The sequence below is a fragment of the Protopterus annectens genome, chromosome 2.part0 (assembly GCF_019279795.1).
Source record: "Protopterus annectens isolate FY-2018-M chromosome 2.part0, PAN1.0, whole genome shotgun sequence".
NCBI classification, from domain to species: Eukaryota; Metazoa; Chordata; order Ceratodontiformes; family Protopteridae; genus Protopterus; species Protopterus annectens.
The window spans coordinates 369,648,790-369,667,722 of NC_056728.1; positions in this window are offsets into that span (position 1 = coordinate 369,648,790).

Below are 18,933 nucleotides of genomic sequence, written 5' to 3' on the forward strand. Positions count from 1 at the left end.
TGCCTGCCAATTAAGGCATGACGGATATCTAATTTATGTACTGTACACAAACATGCATCTCAACTGTCATGATTTCTTATAATGTAACTAAAACTGCGTAATCTGTCTGTCACAGGATTACCAGAAAAATTATTACATGGAATGCAATGTATTAACAACTCCACTTACAGAACACATTGGTAGTTATATAAGTCAACATTATGTGAAAGTGTACTGTGTAGTTGTTTACCTGCATTTGTTATTGCTTGGCCTATACTGACCCATGCCAACAGCTTCAGAGGTATGTGTGTGCTACACCAGCTATAGGGGAATTGTAGTCACTGTATTCAAAACTGACACTACACACCTGTAGAGTATTTATTATCAGTGTTTTCAGGGGTATAGTCTGCATTGTTAGTAATGGAATGTTTTTCCCTCTCTTTCCCCACCCCTTATCTTCATTTATTTATTATCGTTATTTATTATTATGATTTAATCTTAACATATTTTTTTAAACTAACTATATTTCTGTAGAATGTAATTTATTATCGTTATGTTTTATTATGATTCAATAGTAACATGTTTTGTTAAACTGTTTTGTTGGCCTTATGGTTTACTTTTCACTGGCATGATGTTAATATACTGACTGTTATGTTACTTAATGTTGTGTTACACATAATTTACATTAATATGTATTTGGATTGATAAATATGATGTTCCATTCTGTTAATACTAACAATGGTTTGGTTATTACTAACCTTAGCTTATTGCTATACCTCATTTACCATAGCAGGTCAAGGTAGGCTGATTCTGGCTGATCCGACTACCTTGCTTCATCTGGCCATGGCACCGGGTCCCAGCATGGCTGGAACCCAGATGAGTGGGGGTCCCTCTGCTGTACCTGCACTACCTGTGGTGTCGTGTAGTAATGCCCCATGGGACAGGGACGGGCCCCCTCTGAGAGTGGTAGTGGAGGGGGAGTCATCATCTGGGCTGAGCTGCCGGTTTTGGTGCAGAGGATAGTCTACCATGGGTTTGACCACTGCCTGAGCTGGATTGAGGACATGCAACAGCCTAGTCCTGGTGCCCAGCCTCCACCACTGCCACCCCCAGGGCAGTGACAGAGCAGTGCAGACAGTCCCATGGGTGGGGATGTGAGTCACGCTGCTACCTTGTGGAGGCACATGTGTCTTAGATTCCAAGGTGTTAACCCTCATGTGTCACACATCACCCCTGTCTGCTCTCTTGTTTGTCTTGTCTGTCTTGCAAATGCATCCTCACCTACCCAACTTACCCCGATCATGTACCTATATCCCTTCCCCAACATTCCACTCTCACCTTAAAAAAATAAAAATGGGCACCTGTCCCAAAACTAAATATTGTCCCATACATAGCTCTCCATTTCACACGTGTCCACTGGACACACATAATTTTGTCCAGTTGGCTTGACAATGCAGTTATGCCACCCTCACCCCTCTCTCTGGAGGTGAGAGTTCAGAGGCATGTACAAATTCTGTCATAGTGCACAGTTATTGCTGTACAAGAAATAGAAAGCTATGGTTCTTTCCTACACCCTTCCTCCATATCACTTCCTGCTTTTCACTATGTTTTTTTCCCCTGCTAGCTCCCCATTTCACCATTTTCCTATCTCCCCATTTTCTTTTCTTTATATTATTTTATCGTGGCACTGTGCAACTTTCCGTGTTGCACAGCTTCCCAAAGCTCACCTAAATAGAACTATATTGTCTATATGTGTCTTTCAAATTGTAATACATACTTACAAAATAAACACCTTCCCATATTTCAAACCCAAGACCATTGCACCTGTAGAACACTGCATTAACCTACCATGCCCTGCAACTCATAATTAAAGCAGGTGGATTAAACAAAACATAGCAATTGCCAGTTACAGTCATTAAGTCTGTTTTAGCGAAGCTGCACTGCTCAAACTTGATTAAAATTAACGGAATAAATGGGAGTTTACCTTGAACTCTAGTTGAATAGTACACCACTAGAAAGCCACAGACACAATAATAGATGTAAGTGAGGCCTGTGATAGCAGGTAAATTTGCCCTTTTATCAGTAACATGTAGAAACATACCTACTAAGGCATTAATGGCAAAATGCATGTTCAACTAGGACACTGGTGTAGAAATACATCCATATAAAGCCATGCACATACTGATGAATGTAGAAAATGTTTGTCACAGCCTGTATGTATGCACATATATCTTACAAATACACCAGTTGTAACAATGACTCAGTAGCTTAATCTGTTAAATGCCTTGGAAACAAAGTACCTTTTTTCACATGCAGTCCTGGATTCAAATGCAGTGGTGTGTAGCACTGTTATTATAGTATTGTGTGGCCAGGAAATAATGACTGAATCATGCACTCTTTATCCACACAATGCACATCAAATTAAATGTCTGCATTTCACTGATGGAAGTCACAGACCTGCAGATAGAAACACACCGCATATCCCTATAGCATAAGTATAAGTGCACAAAATGTCATGTCATGTATTAATATGTATTCACAGAGAAATTCAACTCAGGTGCTGCAAATGAGGGCCACTAATATCAGAGTGTACCACACAATCCTTTCAAACCCACAGTGCTGTATAGCACAGTTTTATATGTAACATATAGATTTGAAGTACCTGCTTGTAACATGGACTGCCCTTATATATGCTCCAAATTACTACCAGACTGTAACACATGGCCTGACAACTGTCCAAATAGTGGACATATTGTTATATTAGACCCCATGTTGCTGAAGGACAAAACAAACATGTGGCCTAGTACTCTGTTAGTGATACTGTTGCCTAACATACTAACCTAAAACACATGCCTTAATTGGACTGGAAATAGTAGCATCACTCTGGCTCCGCCTCTACAACAAGGCTAACACAGCTTCCATAGTTACTCCTACAGCTTGTTGTCCTCCAAAGTGTTCATGCTCTCTGCCTATGCCTGTTACCTGCAGCAGCAGCTGCAGCCTGTAGCACACCCATCTCTATGTAAAAGTTACTGCTACAGACCTACCCTCTGCAATGAGGTAGTCTCCTCACCCCAGTAATGTCCAGCATAACATATCAGATAGGCCCTTAATCTACATAAAGGCCTTATATGTATTGTACTGTGATTGCATGTAATTGGCTGATGATAGCGCAAATCAGCTGTGTTGGCTGAAATTAGCATTTCAGAACCACAGATTGGTTAAGAGGCAGTCACCTGCTGATGAGAAGCATGTGAAAAAGGCATGCAGCTGGCTATGGGGAACTGTTCTTCCCACAGACCACGCATATGCAAAGTATTAACTATCAGCACATTTCAGCAAAGGAGTACTGCACTCCATAAGGTATTTAACCATCTTGTTTACATCAGGATGCAGATGTCTGACTATACTTATGGGGAATAGTGTTTACAGCATTATGCCTTTCTTAGAACTGTGATAATGACATGTCAATGATCTACAGATTTGTTACATATACAGAGAATGTGCAAGACATCAGGTGTGGAATGTATATTGTCAATGTGGCACACTAGGTTCAAGAAACTCTCCCTTTAAAAGTGGTTGTAACAGCACATTGCTATTTGTTTGGCACAGTCTGTTTGATATATTATCAGGGGGTTGCCCCTTGGGGACACATTAAAATAGACTCCAGTGTCAGCTGCATGAACATAGAGAAGTATCTGTCTTGGCACACATGGGAAAACCTGACTATCACCAGTATCTAGCTGTATCCATATGCTTAGTATGTTTGTACACTGTGGCATATGACATGTGTGATCACTCAGGGGATATTGCCAGCCATTCTGTCCTTGCTGTATCTCTACATAGTGACTTCCATGTATGTGATCTTGACATGTGTTCCCATGTTGTTGTCTTCAGGGAACATGTATGCAAGATACTGTGCAGCTTTCATGGATGCAGAGAATGAGTTAATAGTGGAAGCACTACATGAATACCATGAAGTCCTACTGTCCAGGGGAGGCACAACAGGGAACAGTGGGAGGCACTGTGGGCTGATTTTGTCTGTAACATCAATGCCACTGGTCATCAGGGAAAGACATATGAGCAGTTTTGACACCGCTCAATGGACATGATCAATGCTGCATGCAGAAGAGCAGCAGATGTAGCCAGGGATCATGGCACCACCGGTGGAGGGCCTGCAGTGGAACAATCACTCTCAGCCACTGAGGTCTTCCTTTCAAATCTAGGCACACACAACACCTCCAGGCATCCATCACACCCAACACTGTGGATGTGGGTACCACAGTTTCCTCGGCAGAGGATCATGCAGGTAAGCTGAGTTTGATCAGCATTGCAGTACTGTAGCATTCAATGTGTCAGGACATACATAGTCATAAGTGGATGTCAGGTCTGTCTGCTTTTGGTGGGAGAAGTGTTTCACTGCAGTTTACTGTCATGCTCATATTTTGACCAATATACAATTAACATAGTAACTACTGTAAATGTAAGATATATGAATGTATTACCTTGTGGTGGTGGAACATGTGGTGATACTGACATTACCTCTCGCTCAACTTTACACAGGTCCTTCAGGTATTGGCCAAGCCCGTGGTCCTGCTCCTGGTAAGCATGACACTGCTTTGTTATAGATGTAGGTTTACAGCATTGCAATTCCTAGACTGTATCCCAGGCCTGGTGCCTGCATTGCTGTACTGTCAGCATGATTGCCAACTGCACACATATATTCTAACTGTACACATGTTAGACTCATATTTATGCTTTGTAGGTGTGACCACACTGATAGATGTGCCAGTATTGTCAGGACACTACAAAGTGTCATATGTGTCAACTGTGCAGAGTCTACACACATTTCAACAGTGTACCTCACTGTTGCTGATGAGATTGCAGTGTAATGAGATGTTATTTTCAAGTAACTACAGCTGTTAGTGGGAAGAGTACTGTCCTCACATGCTACTATATGAGGTTGGGTTTTCAACAGGTCTGTCATATGATGACAGTGTACAGAGCCTTACATATATCACAACATAGCACTGCAGAGCATAATAGTGCAGGCATTAATGTACTTCTTTTTCCTGTCTTATAAGAGGTGACTGGGGGGGTTGGTCTCTGTCCCCTACAAATCCTGATGTCATATCTCCTCAGAATCTGATGATAATGGCAGCCACAGTATGGCACAGGCGGGGGGTTTGGGGGATGAATCTGTCCCTCATTGCCACTGCACACAGTCATTATACCCACACATAACCTGTCCCCAGAGGCCACAGATATTGGACAGTCAGAGGGTGGGAACATTGAACAGGAAAATGTGTTGCTTATGTCTCCAGTAAGTGTAGACACTGGCCATAGCCAGAGAGCTGGTGAGGTCCCACACAGTACAGGGTTCTTGTAGGAGGCCTGCTGTCCTTCCACCACCTACTGCGGGTGTCAGATTATGGGTCACTCGGTGCATGTTTTGGGTCACCATGGAGGCACAGGCATGTTCTGAATGGAACACCAGACATATGCTTAGGGTTATGGAAGTAGCACAGCCTGATATCCGTGACAGCCTCTACAGCATTGGGGGCACCCTGGATCAGTTCACTAATGCAGTGGACAAAAGGTGGGTTGAGACAGTGTCTATCTTGGACCGCACATTGTCTGTGCTGGAACATGTGGGTGGAGTTGGGAGTTGGACTCTTGAATATAGGTCAGCAACCAGATCTGCTGAGAGTCCACGTGGCCATGCACAATCATGCTCCTGCAGTGGCAGTACATCCAGCCCTACAGAAGGAGAGGGCTGTCCACACCACTACATGGCAAGCCATGGACTCATGGTCCTGTGCATTCCCATGGGGGACATTGTCCCAGCAGACAGCAGTCACTGTCAGGTACTAGCACCACTTCTGACCTTGGGCATGGAGATGCCAGTGCAACTCCTGGCAGATACAGTTTCTGTGTTTGGGGCCAGAGATGGTAAACTGTCAACTCTGCCATGTATGGTCCAAAGCTCTCCAACATACACACATGTAGGGTTAGCACTGATCTTGACTGTGTACATGCATACACTCACACACTATTGTCAAATGCAGATCACCTACAGACACACACAGCACCTTTCCATGGTCCATCTTACCTGCTTCCCTTCCTAAGTTACACATATGCTGTCAACCATTTGGGTCACCAAACCAGAAAAAAACAGTGAAAACTGTTTAATGGAACACAGCAACAGAAACAAAAGGTGTAGCGTTGTCAAGCGCTAAACCTTTTGTTTCTGTTACTGTGTTCCATTAAACAGTTTTCACTGTTTTTTTGGCTTCTGGTTTGGTTACTAGTCTGTGAGGTGAGAAGAACCATTTGGGTCAGCCTAGGCCACCTGCACCCCCACACAACACCATGTGCTAGTGATGATACCTGTGCCACATCCCTGTCATCTTCACCATCAATGTAGGGAACTGAACCTATGTGTCTGATGCACAGGGTGACTATATTACTTGGCATGTACTTGTGTAATGCAGTGTTGTTTTGCCATGCCACTTGTAGCGGTTAATGACAGATACTGTATGCTGGCATTTGTCATGAGTATGCCGCATACTTTTGTGTACCTTATGTTGAATGATATTGCAATGGCTGTATAGTTACACAATGACAGGTGTGTCATGGGCCTGTTTCTGTTTCTGTTTCAGAAGTATGTTGGAATAACCTATGGATGCACACTGGCAATAAAGCAGCACAGGATTGCATGTCAGCACAGCAGAAATATGTCCCAGCAAGGTACAGCACTATGAGTGCATAGCTCCATAGATTCATATGTGTATAACAGGCTAACAAGGACAATGTCAGCATTCAGTGTACTCATGCATCCCTAACTGGTGAGTAGGTCTGATACCCTTGATAAGTGTCACCAAGGTTTTCGGAACTCATACACTACAAGCTGTGGTGATAGAGTTGATTGACTCATCTACAAATATCCTGTGTCCAGTACAGACAGTTGTCCAACACAAGTTATGACTGTTGTGTCCCATTTTGTAACCTGCACATGATGTGTGTCACAGCAGATGTGTGTTTCACATGCATGGGGGGGGTCTGTTTCATATAGGGTATACTGTCTGTGTTACATACCTGTATCGCCAGCATGTACTATGTATACCACAGTGATGGTGTAGGTGTGTAGAGCAGGTGAGACATGTGTTAGTCCTGTCATGGATTCACAAAAGGTACACAGTGGGATCTGACACCTCTTTGTACGGAGCTATACACATCCCCTCCAAAGCATTTAGGAGACAGACTACATATGTACGGTCATGACATAGATTCCATAGGACATGTTATCTACACTGTGTATTGGTGTACCATGGCGCCTGTGTGGCTGCTACAGTTGTATGATACGCCTGCGTAGTGACACAGCAGGGGTACACACAATGATAGGTGTGATGACTGCCACATTCAGTATAGTAGTGAAAGTCTGGGATTTACATCCCAAACCTGTCAGTATAGGTTGCATATCACTGAATGCATCCCCACATCTTACCAACTAATGAAAGGCTACATTACTCTCTGTGTCCATAACTCCATGTGTAATGACTCAACTGTGTGTGGTGTGTGGACACTACAATATTTTGCAGGGGTGGATACTTTCCCACAGGATAATATTGTGCAGCCATTAGCAGTTAGTCTTTGTCAGTGTCTCAGAAAACAACTGCCTGTGTCTTAGGCCATCCTGGATAACTGTTGGTTCTGTGTGAGATTTTGTGACAGCTCCCAATATGCAATCACCTGCTAATGTACTCAGTCAGAGGTCACTGAAAATGACTGTGACTGCAGAGAGGGAATAGGTAGATGGGGTATGCCAATAATGGAGGATGGTGAACTCCACTGGTGACTGGCATCACTGCAGTGCAGGCATCCCAATGCTATCTTCCCAGAGTATGACTGTCAGACACTTGCCTATCCACCAGCTGACATAAGACTCTGAACATGACTACACAGTTTCCAGCAAGACCTGCTGGTCTAATATTGTTATATGGTTTACTATCAAAATGTTGAATGTTAGTTCAGTGAACGTGGAAAGTCGAACGTTAGTTAGTCAACTTTCCATGTTGCCTAATGTTAGGATATCAAGATTACATATCAACAAATGCAAGTATGCTAATATGAACTTGGTGTTATGAATAGAGTTGTGGTACAGAGCGGATTGGGAAATGTATCCCTTTCCTCAATGCAGTGTGATTTCAAAGTTAGAATATTTAATTTGCAGGGGGTAGGGGGTGCAGGGTAGGCACATGAATGACAATGTGGGTGTTTAATGTACGTTTGCACCTACACTGCCGTCACATTCCACTTTCAGTATAAATGTCGAATCTGTTGATGTCGATCAATTGAGTCAACATTTTCACTCATTATATTCATGCAGGATGATGTCATTTCTGGATTATTGACTATTCATGTATATGAACATTTGTATTTTGATAGTAAACCTTGTCATACACCTTGTCAGGCCATGGTTGGTGGAGTGAGACATATATCTGACATCCAATGCATAGTGTTACAGTCAATGGGCACCTCTGGTTACAGTAAGTAGGCATGATTTGGCCTTGAGCAAAAGTAACAGTATTTGGTCCATTGTCAGTAGGTATATGACAGTGTTAGTGCTCATATCCATGCTAACTCCTATCATGGCATTTCAGGTGACATGATTCAGAGATCTGTGGACACTGCTTGGCACTACATGCTAGTTGTCCTCTGTGCAAGTAAGTATTGCAGTTACTTCCAGCATGTTGCAAGAAGAGAATCATGCAAGGTGTTTGTACAGAGCACAGACCTACATGTTAGGGAAGTGTAATATGTACACATTGTGTTGGTGTGTTGCTTAGTCATGCTGCAACACACTTGCTCAAAGAACGGTCCAGGTCCTTACCTACAATGCCCTGCAGCAGTGCCGTGGCACCCCCACATGGGTAACTGATGTATTGTATCATGTGTTTACCAACATGGATGCCCAGTACAAACACCCCCAATGTGAGGTCCTCCCTGGTGGGATCTGACCACAGATCAGTCTCCTTAGAACTTCCTGCACGTACCCGACTTGCAGACATTACAGACATATATGTCAAGAAAGCCATTTATTACCTCCTGTGGCATGGTTGTCATAGCATGACTGCACCTACCCCTTCAGGTGGGACAGGCAAATATGCAGAGCTTTACACCCATGCATTATGTCAGCAGCATTACAACTACATGAACTGTGCTGTACATGACAGGAGGAACACAGACTCCTCATGTCTCAAGAAACCTGACTGGTGGATAACTGCCATTAGCAGGCTGTACAATACAGTGCAGGTGGACAGTGTAATGTGACAGTTGGGGTAAGGGTAACCCCCTAACATGGAGGCTAAAAGAAGCACATAGTGTTGTTTTGATGTTGAGTAGATATGGTAAGTGACAATAGTAGACACCCACACAAAGCAGAACCACAGTGCACAATGTAGTTGCATGTTTGACCTCAAATGACAGGCCCAGATTGTCAGTAACCTCGTTTATTTCTATTTATTTTATTTAACATTTGTTTACCAGGGAAGTCTGGAACAAAGCCAATTTTCAATGAAGGCCAGGGGAGAAACTCTCCAGATGCATGTCTTTGAAATGTGGGAGGAAAACAGAGCACACGGATGAAACCCACATGAACACAGGCAGGAAATGCCGACTCTGCACAGAAAACACTACAGACAAGAATCCAACCAGAAAACCTCTTGCTGTGAGATGACATTGCTACCACTGCACCACTGTGCCATCCATACATCATGATGCCACATATGATGGGCCTGCATTCATACCTAACCTGTACTCCCACACTGTCTGTGTTAACCACACTCCCTTGTCCCCACCACATGTGATATGTGAAATTCCTACAACCTATCCCATAACTTCCATATTTACACAGCAGTTTGTAACAGGCCTCTCAGTGGCAGATACTCATCATCTATCCACATGCTAGCATTCTAGGCTGCATCCCACATGTGATCTAACAAGGATTACTAACACCATTGGGAAACCCTTGCAATCATACTGACACTTCTGGTTGTACACCAGCTGAGTGGACAATGTCAACTGTTATACCCTTGGACAGAGGTGGTGCATCCACTGACCAGCATAACTGAACACCTCTTTAAGTATCCATATCTGTATGCCCATGGGGGTAATCACCATGGAGCTGATCAGCACACACATATGTGTTGTACACACAGTTGTCTGTACACAGTTTGGATGTATGACAGGAAGAGCATGACTGTTACATGTGGTGGACATTTCTGAGGCGGTCACCAAGGACCTGGGTGAGGGTACATCATGGCATACAACCCCATAGTCTGAGCCAAGCCACCTGACTATATCCCCTGCTCAGGCAACATTTACAAAGCACCCACTTAGGCATTTATCATAGTGTTATTGTAGGGGTCACTAAGTGTCACATTGCTGGAACACATAAGCAAAATAGGGACATCTACCTCCAATAGCTGATCTGTAAGCAGCAGTGCCCAACAGGGTGCAGTCCTGGGTCCTCTATTGCTTGGAATCTATAGAACTGCAATACACATGACTACTGAATGACAGTGGCTAACAATGTAGGCTGATGCCTGCACACTATGAACAATCATAGAGCCTCTGTGGTATGTCACTATCCTGCAAGAGGATATTGTGAACACATGCCTATTGACATACTAATGGCCATAAACTCCATGAAAATATAATATATGTAGTATCATTTCCATCTGTTAGACCTATGTTCCTGGTAAGTTGCACATCACTCACAGCGTGTGCTGTACATACTAAGGGGTGAATGAACTGGGCACAAAGACCTGGCCACACAGGTTTAAAATCAATGTGCCTCAGATCACCATGTCTCTGCAGTGGTATGGCAGGAATCATATGGCATAGCTGAGGCCACAGTCACCTGTAAGTGACATACTCATAACCTCCAAGTGCTCTTCCCTCAGTATGCTTATATCTGAGTGCACTGGCCATTTGTTGATGTACCTTTCCAAGCAGTACTGGCAATTGCACACAACAGTATTGTCCCTCACAAGGGCACTTCACGTCTTCAGTATGTGTTCAATGGGGATTGTCTGAAATGAGTGTCATTGTCACCTGTGGCATTTAGACTACTCAGAGGTGATCTGGCAATTGCATGCAGGGCGATGTAAGACTCTGCTTGATTGCATATGCTGCCTATCTGTAGGAGGCATAGTAGATGGATAACTCAGTATAAGGACATCAACCTCGTATGTGACATTAGTAGTACATTTTGTCTAGCAGACTTAAACACACCCTTAAAACAGAACCCTGCCTAATGGCACAAAGAGCATATCAGTACACCTCAGCACATGCCATCTGTATGTTTGGCTGGGTGACCGTCATCTCAACACAGGGTGTCTGCCTGTGTCCTTCTTAGATTGGGGCAATATGTGCTGACCCTGTAACTATGGGTATAAAGATGTCTATGATTGTGAGGGCCATATGCCCATTATGCTAGTGAAGTTCTCACATCCTATGGTTCCATAACATGATGTGAAATGCTCTAACAGGCTACATTGAGACTAGAACCACTTCCAATCACTGTGTACAGGACATGTCAAGGCACACATGTAGAGCAAATTGGCTCTAGGTAAATGAGAAAACTTACCTATGTAATGGTACATACTACAGATCCCAGTACATGATGCACACAACACACCTCATGTCTGCTAGTACTATCAATTCAGGACATGTTATGCTTGATGACATCAGTAGGCCTTGTTGTGGTCAGTCCTTTGGGAGGCCGAATCACACACTACAAATAAAAAACTGCAAAACACTACCTATTTCTAGGTTACCAAGGAGATCATATTTATGCCACATAGATATATGCACGCATCAAGTAGCCTGGAGTGACATTAGAACCCCTACCTATCTAGTCTTACATATGATAGCTCACAGTACTTATCACATGTGCCATGGCATACGTCTGATACTATACTGTCAGCTGGTAGTCTTTAGGTTGATGACATCATCAGGCCTTGTACAAGAGGGCAGTTTGGAAGCCAGCAGCAAATAACAGGGCTAGTGGATAGCTCATTAGGGGGTGGCAGTTGTTTTGCAGGGGTATACGCACACAAACACACACACACACACACACACACACACACACACACACACACACACACACACACACACACACGTATGCATGCACCCGTGGGCACCAAGTAGCCTGGAGTTAGTAGATGAGAGGTATGCACTACAGATCATAGTACATGATGTACACAACACACCTCAAGTCTGCTAGTACTATCAGCTCAGGACATATTATGCTTGATGACATCAGCAGGCAAAGCTGTGGTCAGTTCTTTGGGAGGCTGCATCACACACTAGAAATAAAAAAACTGCAAAACACTACCTATATATAGGTTACCAAGGAGATCATATTTATGCCACATGGACATACACACATAAAGGAGCTTGGAGTTAGATTAGAGCCCCTACCTGTTTAGTCTGATAAACTACAGATTACAGTACTTATCACACACGCCACAGGTGATGTTTGTTGCATATGTGATTGCAGGCACAGTACTTGAGCATTACACAAATTAGTAGGTAAGAAAGAAATTCCAAGGGCACACCAAATGCTGGAGAAAATCCAATGAGACTTCGATAGCTTGACTCTTTATTAAAACCAATAACACCAAAAACAGTAAGCGCTTTCACGTCCTTACAACGCTTCTTCAGACTTCAATCACACTCCATATAATCCACATCTTAAATATCCTCATAATTAACACATTCCCGTCATTAATGAATTGATGGTATAAAGTTAAAGTGCTAGTGCTTATTCTTTCAAACACATAGGATTACACAAATTAGGCTTGTGTTGCACAGTATCTGTGGCCTGAAGAGTAATATTGCTTAATACTGTTATCTGCATTTAGTATCCTAGCATTGAGATAACTGTTATTATCCTAGCTATGTGTCTACAGTTACCTGTATGGCCATATGTGGCTGTTTGTACTTAGACAGGCAAACTTGTAGGCAGGAACAATGTGTCCTGTCCAAGCGTGCATTGTCAACATTATACATTATTCATAGATTCATAGATTCATAGATTAGTACTAGGCTAACTGCCCTTGCAAGCCATTTTAAGCCTAGCCAATTATCCCCTGTGAGATTCAAACCCTGTACCTTGTGTTTGTAAGGCAAACACCTTAACCATTAGGCCATCCTCCCAACCCCTATACAACCTGTTCACCTGTGTCTGTCTACTTACATCCAGCAAGCACAGGTGTCTGTAGGTAAGGGGATTATGTACTGTTGCATCCTTAGTTTGGCTCCTTTGAGCAACAGTATGAATGTATGATAGTGCAGATTTACTCAACATTATTAGAGTATTTAGGACAATACAGATGTCCACACACACACACACACACACACACACACACACACACACACACACACACACACACACACACACACACACACACACACACACACATATATATATATATATATATATATATATATATATATATATATATATATATATATATATATAAAACAGGGATGTATATATGGATGTAGCTATTTGTGTGTATGATATGTATATGTGTTATGTAGATATATGGGAGAGTCTATGTATTATTCTAATATATATAGCTATATATTTTGGTATATATCTATTTGACACTGCATAGAGATAGATACATATATATATATAATATGTATGTGAGAGAGAGATAGTGACAGATGGATATGTATACATATTTGTCTGTATGTATAGACATATCTGTACATAACAGGTCATTTTGATGAAGGGCCAACAGAAGAGCACTCATTTTAACTAAGTGTATGGGCATGCCCAGTGGGACTGTTAGTACTTATAAAGTGACTCCAGGCCACACCTGCCTGTACTCCAGTCTGGGATTTTGTGTGTTACAGACAATGACATCTGTCCCTGTTTCTGCAGCACTGCACCTTACTCAAAATGTTCCCGGCATTCTTCAGCTGACTGCTGTGCTTAATATGCGACTGATGTTCATAATGTTACACCACGCACAGACTGACAGTTTGTGAAAACACCAACATAATAATACCTCACATGCAAAAGATGTGACTATTTCCAGATTAGAATCATCAACACCATCACCCATGCTAACTTCCCTAGTCCACTGAGCAACAGGCTGCCACACAAAGAAAAGTCAGCCATCACACAATCAACAGCATACAGATATACATTGTTATTCCAGCGTTACATGTGATATATAATGTGTGATTGAGTTCTATGTTACAGCCCTGAGATTGCCTGGTCTGCTGATATACCACTGCTGCCTTACTGTTAAAGCAGTTATATGGGAACACTGCTGTGTTAGGGGTGGGAGAAAAACTGCACATGATCTGCTGGGATAGACAGTAGTCCAAATATCATTTGACCCCACTGTTTAACATCTCCCTTGACTGATGTACTGAATATTCCAACCATGATGCCTAATGAATATTATGGAACACACGCTATTGAACTGGGTATCTGTAGTCCCATGTGGATGTTACTTCTGTCCATGTAACCCACTATATTTCCATGCATAAATGTAGCAGATCCATGCATATCATACCATATTATAGTAATCCTTGCAAGTAGTGTGTAGGTTAGTGATTTACCTTGTGAATGCAGCAGTTGACAGAATTGTAGTTCAGGGCTGACTCTATGTGATGCAAGTACAGGGTTGCCAGATGTCCCTATTTGAGTGTGACTGTCCCGGGATCAGCAATCCAATGGCAAGTCCTGCACTGCTGGTTAAAATCCTGGTGAAACAGTCTCTGATGTGTTATTTATAACTGCCCTGTATGCTGGTATACGAGCCAATCATAAATTGCAAAGCAGAGCCACATCTGTTCATTGAACAGAAGAGGCTTTGTTGTGCAATTTTTTTATTGGCTCATATACCGGCATACATACGAACCAATGGAAAATCACAAGGAGGAGTTACTTCTGTTTAATGCAGAACTTCTTGCTCTGCATGAAAGACCTTTTTTTTTGGCCTTCATTTAGCATGAAGGACCTTTTTTTTTTGGTCCTTACCTATCCCTTTCCAAATCTGCCAACCCCGTGCAAGCAGTACACAGCCAATACATGGATAGGTGCAGGTTGTGTGGGTTGCTTGGCATCAGCAATTGTACTATTTGTGTGTGAGTAGGAGTAAGGTGTCAGTCCCTAGGGCCCTAGATTGTCAGTGAATGAGCTATGCATTGTCTCTTAGGCAAATCCAGAGCATACTGGGCATGCCTACGTCTGCCTACATTATCAGGGGTTTCTTCCTCTGAGTCATCCTGTGACTGTAGCTGTAATGACCTAGGCAGTGTTGGGGGGCTTTGTATCCCTTCCCTTTGCTGATCCTACTGCAGCTGTTTCCACAGGATTATATTGTGTAGCATGGCACATACTGTGAACATATGTGCACATGTGGGTGGAGAGTACTGCAGGGCTCCACCAGATATATCAAGGCACTGAAACCATGATTTCAGAAGCCCAAACACACACTCTGTGATGTTCCTAGTTTGTGTGTGTGCCTCATTATGGCATTCTTCCATGGGTGTGTGTGCATTTCTGATGGGTGCCGTCATCCATGGTTCCAGTGCATAGCCAGCATCCCCCAGTAAATGGCCATGTGGGATGTGTCCCCTAGCAAGCATCTGGTACAGCTGTGATGTATACCAGATATGGGAGTTATGATAACTGCCAGGGCTGCCAGCACAAACATTCATGATAATCCCTTGGGCATTGCACATGACCTGACAGTTGATGGAGTTGTACCCCTTGCAGTTGACATAGATTCTATGCTCCTCACCGGGTGGTGACTTGATGTGTACATGAGTTCAATCTATGACACTCAGTACCTTGGGGTAGTGTGCTACACAGTAGAAGTGTGGCATATTGCTAGCCCTCACCTCAGGGGTAAAGGGAAAATAAATGTGTTCACTGGCATGTGGTAGCATGGCATCCAGGAACTGGTGAAGTACCTTGGAAGCAGATTCCTGTGAGACCCCATTGATTTCCCCAGTTGGTCTTTGGAAAATACCTTTAGCTAGTATCCTAAGAGTTATACATACCTTTGTTTCTACTGGGATGGGTTCCCCTCTTTTGGCTCTGGGTCTGTGTTGAGGGCAGCAGAGCTCAGTGAGTTCTTGTAGTATGTCCCTGTCCACCCTGTAATGCTCTACAGTCTCCAGCTCATCTAGCTCCTGGATGGTTACCCAGGGCCTGAACACTCTTCTCTTTTTCTGTCTAGGCCTATTGGCGGCAGCAGCAGAAGCAATATTGACTTTAGCATCTAGCACATACAGATGTAGCAGATCTGCAGCAGCCCTTAGCATTCTCTCAGTTAAAATTCAAAAGACTGTACTGCAATGGTGCAGAGTATTGGGGAAAAGTCAGATTGTAGGGTGTTTGCATACTTTATAGTGCTCTGCTGTAGGCGGTAACTGTGTGATTGGCTACCTATGATGCATTCCACCTGCCTAGTATATCATTAAAATCATTTAATGGCCCCAGTTTAAGTTAAACAGGGGTCAAACCTAATTAATATATTATATATTATTGTTTTTTAAATACACTCAGCACTGTGGCATGCCATGCAAATGCATGCAAGCTTAGCACTAGTGTACCCACCCCCCTGAATTCCATGTTCAGAATAGTGGTGCATCTCATAAACATGTGGAAACATGTGCTCCTTAGCTAAACAAAGCTTAGATGTTAGTGCACACACACCCCTGAAAGTACACGCTCAGCACAGTGGTGTGCCATGCAAACAGGTGCAGCTAACCTGAAATAAGCTTAGACATCATTGGACATACCCTTCCCTGATGTCAGCTACCTCCTCTACGAATGCCTACATGGTTCTATGCCTACACGAAGGGGATATGCGGACATGATTACCCCTTTATGTTGTTCTGTATCTCCACCTAATTTGCACTGGGATCCTTGCCCACAGCCTGGAAACTACACACTTCTTAGCCCTACCACGTTAGCAAGAGCACCAATGCACATTGTAGATACTCCACACAAAGTCCTGTAATACATTTCTGTCATATATTAATTTTGTTTTTTCCAAATTTATTTTTGTATAAAGCATGTGCAAACATGCCCAGATCATTAAAAATAAAATGTATTTAACTTATTTTCTTTAATTTTTCAGACACACAGGAGAATAGTTTCGCTCATATCTGTATGTGGTATGCCATTTCTGTCCATATATCTACATTTTTACAGCCCCTTTTGTCTGTCTGCACTCCTGTAACCAGAATTTTTCTGTGTACACTACAGATACTGACACAGGGTCTGAAAAGCTGACTATCTGCTTGCTGGGTCACTCTACCTGACTCATTTGCATGAGATTCACCTGCTTATGAGGTGATTTGCATGCCGCGGAATTTCCCGTGTTGGCGTATGCATGTGCGCTGCTCAGCAGTGTTTGCTCAATCTAAAATCTGCTTACTTTCATGTAAGCAGTGCTGTGCGATGCCTACGTGGTGAAAATACCATGTAGGCTTTTTTAAATTCTCCCCACAGACTTCTTCAGACTAAATCTCCTATTAAAAAAAGTTCATTTAAAAGGCATATACCAATCATGTGACTAACAAGTCATAATCACTTTAAAACACAGTGACACATAAATAATAATCATGAATGGTTTACAATCAAAATGTCGACATTCAGTTACACAACAACCTCCTTTTCGAACATGGTAGGAGCGACAGTCGGAATGTTGACGTTCATGTTTAAGTCTGTACTGCCAATATTAATATCAACAGAACGTTGTCGATCTTGTTCTGTCAAACTTATGACCTACTTAATATTTATGAGTCGAGGATATGCGTCACAGAAATCACCGTTCGCGGTTGTGATTTTCGTGCATTTGATAGTAAACCATAATAAACCTTCAATACAGAAAAAAAATGTATATAAAATATGTTTAATAAAAATATGAGTGAGAATCTTTAAAATTATTGTAACATATATATTTCTTTTTATATGTAATTTAAGTATATGAACATGAAAATTTATAACACTTTCTGTTATAAAGTGCAAGCTTTCTTTTTTAGTAAACAATTACTCTTTATAGAATCATTGATACCAAGAAATAAACTGGCTTGTAATCATCACAGAAAAAAAAAACTTTTTCTCTCCACAGCCTTATCTTCTGCAGCCTCAAAACCAGTAAAAGATCACATGAAGGAATAATTTAAAAAAATAATTTAATTGTATTTAAGTTTTTTTTCCTCTGTTGTTAGTATAGTTTGAAACCCCTTTGCACCTACCATTTTTATTGGCTTGTAATCATACCTGCCACCAAAATTATTTAGAAAAGCAGAACATGACTTTGAGAAGAAGACTGTGAAGAAGATAAGAGGAAATGAGGATGTCCAGCAAATAGATGAAAGGATCGCTCCAGTGAAGACCTGTGACAGTCAGATATTACTGTCAAAGACAGAAGAAGACTGGCACTTAATGGAGAGAGGTGGCGACAGCTGATGCAATATCTTAAACTATGTAGGAAAATGGGAAAAAGGGGGATGATGTTGATGGTGATGATGATGATAAAGATGAGGAACATACAGATGAGTACACATGTAAGTGTGTGTACCAGTGTAATGAGTGCACAGTTTTTCTTCCTATTTAGTCTTTAATTTTCACATGGATGAATTTTTAACAAAAATCATTTTTATTTGTCTAGGCCATTAATTTAATGCAGCTATCCTCTTCTGTCATTGGCTGGAGAGCGGGGTCATTTTTGATACAGCAAATCAGAGGCTTCAGGGATAGTTTAAAATCATATGAATATCTGTCAGTTGGCTACTTAATTAAGCTAGGTGAGGGGGTAGATGAGGGTAATAAGAATATTGTCTATCTAGTCTATTAATTTAATGTTGCTACCCTCTCCTGACATTGGTTGAAGAGCAAGA